Source organism: Sinocyclocheilus anshuiensis, unplaced genomic scaffold, assembly GCF_001515605.1.
Source record: "Sinocyclocheilus anshuiensis isolate Anshui unplaced genomic scaffold, SAMN03320099.WGS_v1.1 scaffold3139, whole genome shotgun sequence".
NCBI lineage: Eukaryota > Metazoa > Chordata > Actinopteri > Cypriniformes > Cyprinidae > Sinocyclocheilus > Sinocyclocheilus anshuiensis.
In genome coordinates this window covers 15,292-23,734 of record NW_015542755.1, presented here as the reverse complement: position 1 = coordinate 23,734, position 8,443 = coordinate 15,292, and positions in this window count along the sequence as shown.

The following is an 8,443-nucleotide window of genomic DNA, read 5'->3' as shown; positions in this document are numbered from 1 at the left end:
TATAGCCGCCCTAAAAATGGCCTAGCGACGCCCATGGTCCCGGGGCACGAAATTCGCAGTGTAGGAGGGGGTAGTGACGCTGGGTGTAACTAAAAATGTGCCATTGTCCGGTGAGGTCCGGTTGGGGAGTTACGGAACGATCTCATATCGCATAATCTTATTAACTGTTTATCTCCTGAACTGCAACTTTCTTTACCACGCTATTCAGCGCCAATCCCGCCATGCAGTCAATTTCACAGGTTAAGGTTAGGGTCAGGTGCGGAGTAGGTTTAGGGGGTTAGCATTTTTTGTAGCATAGTGTAGGAAATCAACACTGTGATTGACACAACTAATAAAATATTTAGAATTCAATCAGCTGTGGGGCGGAGTTTGCGCTGAAGTGGATTGGGAGAAATATTGCGCATGCGTTTCATGTCCCTGTCTGTCAATGGGAGGAAGCCACGCCCTATTTTGGAGTTCCCGCCCCCATTTGGATATCTCCAAGCTGCAGTTATACCCTTCTCATGTATTTAGGCTACAAGAGTTATAAACAGTAGCAATTTAGAGACACACGGTGGTGCCCTTAGGCTCTATCTTGTTTTTGTTTGTGAAAAATCGGGGGGGCCGATTCGAGGCTTTTCGCAAACTATTTTTTTGTCCAAAAAATCCTCTTTTGTGTGGTGTCATTACGATTATTCAACTGCTCCCGATCGAGACAGAGCGTCGCCGAACTCGAATGGTAAATATCAAACATGTTTGATCTGGTCAAATCGTCTAGTGTGTGTGTTCAGAGGATTATAAGGCTAAAAATCAGTTGAAACTGTCTTAAAGGTGCACTATGTAAGATTGACAGCTAGCGGTTGAAATGGGTACTGCAGTCTAAATTCAAAATATTGGAGAGAGCCGTTTCTCCCGCTTCCTCCTACTCAGACTCAACGCTCACGCGGGTTTGCCAGAACCTTGCACTGTAATTTGATGAGTTGATTTACCGTGTTTTAATGTTCCTCTGCTCATAGAGCATTGTGCAGTATGTAATATTGCCAGCTAGCGGTTGAAATGGGTACTGCAATTCCGACCCGGAATCTGCCCGAAACGCACATTTCAGAGTAGAATTATTGTCTATAGCATTATTTTTCAGAGAAACAGCTATGTAAACATAGCATGTTTCCTAAATATTTACAAACATATTATGTTATTTTTTTACTTAAGAAGAGTCAAAAACTTACATAGTGCACCTTTAATATCTAGTCTCCCATGGTTTTAAAATCAGTTAAGATTTGAAAATCGTCTAGTGTGGGGCCAGCCTAACTTGAATGTACGTGGCTTCCGGTGTCATTCACTTTGAGTTATTTTAGCTGCACAAAAAGTTATTGTTATTTCTGTTTGATATATCAAACTGGTATTTCTTATCATATTGTTTTAATGTATTGTATATTAATTATAAACACACTGGTTTGTAGCGTAAATAGTTTTACCGTTTACTGAAATTTGTTAATTTACTCGTTATTTACCTATAGCGACTAATAAATCGAAAGCCTCACAAATTCACAGAAAATATTGTATTTCCGCATTGCAAAATAAGGTGAATAGAAGGGGGTTTACATTTACATTTAGACATTTAGCAGACGCTTTTATCCAAAGCGACTTACAAATGAGAACAATGGAAGCAATCAAAACCAACAAAAGAGCAATGATAAGCAAGTGCTAGAATCATAAACAAAACTAGCCACTAACAGCTAGGCCTATTGATCTAAATGGTATGGGTTTGTAAAGACCTGCCTGAAATTGTTTGCGATAAATTCGGACAGTACACTCTCTCAATGAAGCAGTTTCTTATAACGTAAGTGGATACTATTTAAAACAAAACAAAAAATACTGCTGAATGAAACGCTGTTGTTGGAATTGATCAAGCTTAGTATTTAAAACAAATCATTATATGAAGTTATAAAATCATATTCCTTATATTTATATGGTTTTACCAAATTTGTCTGATCTGTAGGCTATACATTTTTAAATGTACATCAGCCAAGGAGTTGATTTTCTGAAATGGATTTAGAGACTAAAAACGTGGGGAGCAGTTCATGTACCTACGGTAGCTTTGTTATCTTACTGTTAGTTCCACCAGAGATATTCAACAGACTGTGTCAACTGCTATAGGCCTAAAAGTAATTTTTGTCTGTTTTATCTGCTACCTATCAATTTGATTTTGCCTTCCTGTTCTGTCTTCTGTAACCCTTGCAGTCTTACAACATTGATATTAAGAACACTGATATTACCTCTGATATTAAGAATATAACCCTAACACATAAACATATGATGCAGTATAATTGTTTTGAAAATTATGATGACAGTTCATCATCATAATGAAAACCAGAGATTAGATTATTTGTAGTTGAGGATTTCCACACAAACAGCTAATAAAGATCAGAACTAAAAGTATTTTATAGTTTAAGTATTTCAAGAGCATCTTACCTGGTGTAAGTTTTTCTTGATATGATATTCACCCGACTACATGAAAATGTTTGCCTCGGAAATGTATATGGCATTTGTATGAATCTATATGAAATGCTATCTGCCTGAGGAAGCACATTTAGTAACCTCCTCCTGCTCAAATTAAAATTTGTATTCAAATTTATACACAAAGTCAGAACACATGCCAAGATGTTTTTTATATGAAACCAACATGAATACAAAGGTCAACTTGGCTCATTTCCTTTACAACAGCTCCACATCCGTCTTCAATGCCATCAGCTGGAAAAGGTGATCAAAAGCTGATCTTCATAAAAAGAGTGAACCGATTTATTTATTTATTTATTTGGAAAACACCAGGAGAGTCCAACTCTTTGCAGATGATCACAGTATATATGAATAATCTTAATTGTCATTGATTTGATTTGAATGTGAATTTCACTCTGTTCATAATCCAAAGTGATCATATTACTTCAGAAGACTTGATAAACCACTGAAGTTGTACATGTTACTTTGACTATACATTTATGTGCTTTTTAATGCATAAAACCTTTGGACCCAGTAGATCTTCACCTTGTACTGGAGAAACACCTTATCATTTTATTTCCATTCTGCTGTGACTAGATAAACACAGATCTGCCCACTACTTTACATCTTGCATCAAAGATGCAAATCCACCCAGGAATAGAAGAATGTTTGACGTCATTTGATCAAACATTAACTGTTTATGATTTAAACACAATAGTTTCTCAGTAATTGCAAAGAAAGTATTTCAAGTTAAAAAAAAAAAAAAACTTGAGGCAGGGGCCCATAAAAAGACACTGATCTGAAATCCCAATCAACACGTGAGATCATGCGATGATCACAGTGGCATCACACCATTCTCATATTGTGATCAGGGGCGTAGCGTCTTGTTTGCAGGGTATGCAGGTGCATATGGGCCCGTGCATATTGTGGGCCCACTGAGCCGAGGGGGAACCTTTAATTGAAACAAGGGAATGAATAGAGCCCTGCACGGTCCCGGCCCGGCCCTTCCGACAGCTTATCAGAATATTCTTGGCTTGAGTCTGACCCAAGCCTGTGTCTTTTTTTTCTCCCTCTCTTTCTTCCCCTTTACACAGCTGCTGTTGCAGCAAATAGGCTAGTCCAGTTTTGGTTTTTAATGGCAAAGTGGTTATATTTCTTTTCGTTTATTTAACGTTATTTATTTATAAGTTAATTTAGAAATATGTTTGGAACATTTTATGTTTGTTAAATTCAATTTGTTGTTTTTTTTTAAGTAACGACCAAGCGGCCAGCGGCGGACTGAGTTGAGCATATATGTTTGATCAATTTAGCCTTCTCAAATCAACATGACTTGCCTAAAATAAAATCTATAGACATAAAACACTTCATGCAATTCACAATATTAATTAAAAAATTTAACCTAGGTAAATGTGTGCTGTTAGACCCATATACAGTCGTTCGTGCGGAGAGTGGAAGCTGAAGCGCGCTTTGCAGGACATGGAGGCGCCAGTGCGATCATTTGCATTTTTTTCTTAAGATCGGAAACTTAACATACGCCATCATTTTTGCTCATAAAGGTAAGAGTAATGCATCATTCGGAATTGTAAAGGGTCTACTTTTATTTGTGTGCACTCACAAACAATATGTCTTGGTCTTGAGCAGGAGCGCTTCACAATGATGAACCGACACTCCGTGAATACTTGCCTCCTCACAGACATGATAAATATATCTAATAGAATGCCTTAAATACTTTGAAACTAAATCATTCAAATAGAAAACAAAATCTCTTTCATTATATAGGCTAATCCGTAAAGATGTATTTAAAGGCGCACGTCCTGAGGAGATGGCGAGTCAGGATCATCAACTTCATCTTGTGACACTGACTCAGAAAAGTCATTAATAAATAATTCAAATAGCTCCTTAGTATTTTATTTATTTATTGTTTGTTTTTGTTTTTTGGGCTTCTGTGCCAAGATTGTGCTTGCATGCAGTACAAATAGCCTACGGCGACATTTTAGTACCATGTTGAAAAATAAGATTAAGGTCATAATATTTTAAAAATAAAGTCAAAATTACGATAATAAAATCAGGTTATAGGCCTATTGTGTGAAGTTAATGTGAGAATTCCACCTATACGCCGCCAAAATAAATAAATAAATAAATAAATAAAATAAAATAAAATAAAATAAAGTGAAGTTAATGTGAAAATTCCACCTATACTATACCACCTATAATAAATAAATAAATAAAATAAAAAGTCTGTGGCATCCAACCTGTCATTCTTCACATTTAACATAAAAAACAGCAATAAAAGGTAGGCTTGTTGACGTTTTTTGAAACTCTAACTGATCGATTTCATGAAACATTTGTTAAAATCAACAATAAGTTAACCGAGTTGGAGCCAATAACGTTTGGGGGAGCATACAAATTTTTTTGCATATGGGGCCGGGGCTGACTTGCTACGCCACTGATTATTTGTTATGGCAAGGAGTACCAAAAAGTGACTGCAACCAGGTGATGTCGGTTTGTCATTGACAATAACAATACAATCTTCCCCCAGATTCAGTCTTTGTGAGGAGTTATTAATCTAAAGTTTCTAATTATAATAGCTCTGGGGGGGGGGATGGGGGCTGTGAGGGACAGGTACAGCATGTTTAATGAATTATATACACTGTTCAGCTGGAAAACATCTTTTCAAAGTCCCTTTTAATAGACAAAAACGCTTAAAAAGTGTTTCAGTTGTGAGTTGAGTTGTTGAGATAATACACAGATTAAACATGTAAAATTTTCTTTAACGATGATCCTGTACAATTTAAAGTCATTTGGGCATGGGCATGAGGTACTTTTTTTTTTTATATTAAGTTTATATAAAGTAAGAAAACATTTATTTAGTAAGATTTTTCAAGGTGTCTCTTTTTTGCCCTTTAGTACTGTCAGCTCTAATATAAGTACACTAGTAATATATTTATTTAATATAACATTAACAAAAAAGAGGTGAGACTAACATTCAAAAACATTAATTATGCGGTGTATTTTAATATAACATAAATTAACCTGTATATTATTGACACTTTAGCAGTACTTTTTACTTTCTGAACATGATGCTGTAGTCCTGTTGTTTGATACAGCAAAGACATTTGAAGAACTTCCTGTACTGCTGCCTGACCTGGATAAGAATGGGATGAGAAGAGCTGAGTGACTTATAAAACTCATGAACAAAAATGAAGTTCCCTTTTGTAAAAAAGCATTGGTGGAACTCTGTTTACTCCCAATACTGAAGCCTGATTTGTTAACGTTCATGTAGCTTCATGAACAAATAGCATTTAATTCTTCCAAAATGGGTGGGGCCAACTGCATATATAAGTCGGCGCTGAGTGCCATTTCATCAGAATCTTTTTCCTTCAGCGTGAAGATCATCTCCTTGCTGGACTCTGAAGAAGAAGGAAGAAGCCTGCTACTCGGCTTAGAAGATTTGGCCCACATCCATTTTTCTGCTTTCATTTCCTTTCTATCCATTGACGGCAGTGAAGAAAAGGGCTGTGAGAAGCTTCCTCCTCTTGAAGAGGCTGTCACTGCACATCTCTGCCCACCCTCATCTTTGGGACTGAAAGCCAAGACCGTTCATCCATCCAAGCCCTGCAGGACCACCTAAGCCCTATTGGGTAGGGCCTACTCCGCGGCTGACCAGGCTGGCTCAGCGCTCCACACAATGGCAGTTTTCCAAAACTAACTCCTCCACACCATGGATAGGTCCGGCCTCCATCGACTCCCCAGTCTCCCCCACTAGGTTTTTCGGCTGTGGACGGGTTTGCAGAATGCTTCATTGCAGTTCAGAAGTCAGTGCAAGCTATGCGCCACTTCCTGCTAAAGCACTCCAGCTCACCTGCTGGAGTTCAGTCCAAGCCAGCACATCAAAAAGCGCGAATAAAATGGTTATTGTTACAATTAATGAAAATAAATTAAATTGAAATGTTACCATTGTTGTGATTCACGTGCTGAATATTTAAGTCTGTGTATGACTTTAGCATTTTACCACACACTATTTAAGAATTTTACAAACCCAATTAAGATCATCTCAAGGTATTTATGATTAATGAAATTTGAAAAAGTTCATTAACAATCACACACAATAAATTCACTATTGCTATAATTAGAACATAGGTCACTTTCTAAAAGCAACCTATTTATTACTTATCTTTCCTTGAACTCAAATAACTCTGACTTCATGATGCATTGCTGCATTAACAGGAAGAAAATTATAGTTACATAAACTAAGTTCCAAGTGCCCAACCAAAGGGAACACTAATCACTATAATGGTGAATTAAAAAAAAACATTTTTAGGAAAATCAACATCAATTTATGAAGTGAGCTTATGTGATGTTCTCTCAAATATTTCAGTTGTATTGAGAATTCAACATTCAAGATGACTTGAGGAAATGAGTGAAAAGTCTATTAAGACGCTTTTTCTTTTCTTCTTCTTCTGTTGTTATGTTGCACATTAGCAACATATTAGTGCACTGCTGCCTCTCACTGCTTTATTAATGTCATTGGTTCCTTTGTGGCTACTTGAATATTTTAAGTGTCACTCAAAACAGTAAGTAAATTGTTTTATTTACCTTAAAAGTAGCTGTAACTTAATAAAACCTAGTAAGTATAACAACTAAGTAAAGATTACTAATTAAATCTAAGTAAGGTAAACTATTGGATTTTACAGTGTGTCAAAAAGAACACCCACCCCCCCTCGCTTCCATGCTTCCATGCTTCCATGCAGCAATCATTCCATTCGAGAAATTCAGACACCTTGCCGCCTGGGGCTCCAGCCTTGGAAAGCCATCCTGGGAATGCCCTCAGAATATTCCAGATGATGCTGGGCCTGATGGCAGCTGCCTCCTCTGTAATTCCGTTGGGCCTGCTTTATATGTGGCACCTTCAATACTGGCTCAAGGCCTGTTGTAGCCATTTTCTGGTCCAGGCAGAATTGATATAAAGCACTCTAGCCAGGTTTGGCAATCAGAGCAGCTCTTTGTGTGCTTTGGATGCCTATGTCTAAAGGGCTGCCAGTTATGAAGCAAATATTATCCTGCTGGATAGTTGGTACTATAGCACTGGCTTATGCCTCAGTGGGCTCACAGTGTCCTATTGGAGTGAGCGCCCACTCCACCAGGGGAATGGCCTCTTCCTGGGCTTGGTCCAGCAGAGTCTGGAGATATTTGTGGGGCAGCCAGTGGATCTTCACTGTCTACCTACCTTTTATAACCCAGAAATCCCTGCCCTTCAGGCGTGGATTTTGTCCACCTAGTCATCCTGTGTCCCTGCTAGTGGTCAAGGATATTTTTTTGTAGAGGGTCTGGCTGATTCCAGGCCTGTTGTGCTCATGCTTCCTTTAGGACTCTCATATCAGGCTCCCTGGAGCTCGGCTCATGGAGTTCCTTTTCGTTCTGCCCTTATACAGCACAGCGCTATTGGACATCGTTCCCCAAAATGTGGTTCACACAATGTGAGATTTTGAAAGGTAATGCTCCGGTTACTAATGTAACCTCGGTTCCCTGAGATAACAGGAGCGAGAACGGGAACATTGTGTACGTGCTATGAAGCTGCAAGCGAGTCAACGCAGTTGGTCATCAGATGAAAGATTCTGAAATGACACTCAGTGCCAACTTATATAGGCAGTTTGCCCCACCCGTTTTACTGGGCTGAAATGCCATTTGTTTGTGCAGCTACATGAACGTTAACAAATCAGGCTTCAGTTTCCAAAGGAAACAGAGTTTCTCACAAAGGATGTTTCATGCAATGCTTGTTCCTGTTATCTCCGGGAACTGAGGTTACGTTAGTAACCAGAGCATTTTTTTTATATTAAACAGGTACCAGAAAGGTATTTTGTAAAGCCTAGATTTGCATGAGAAGTAAATACTGCTGCTTTACTTTTCTTCCATATACTGTCTGTGGTGCAACTGAAATGGTCTATTATAAAGTAGAATGGAAAAATTT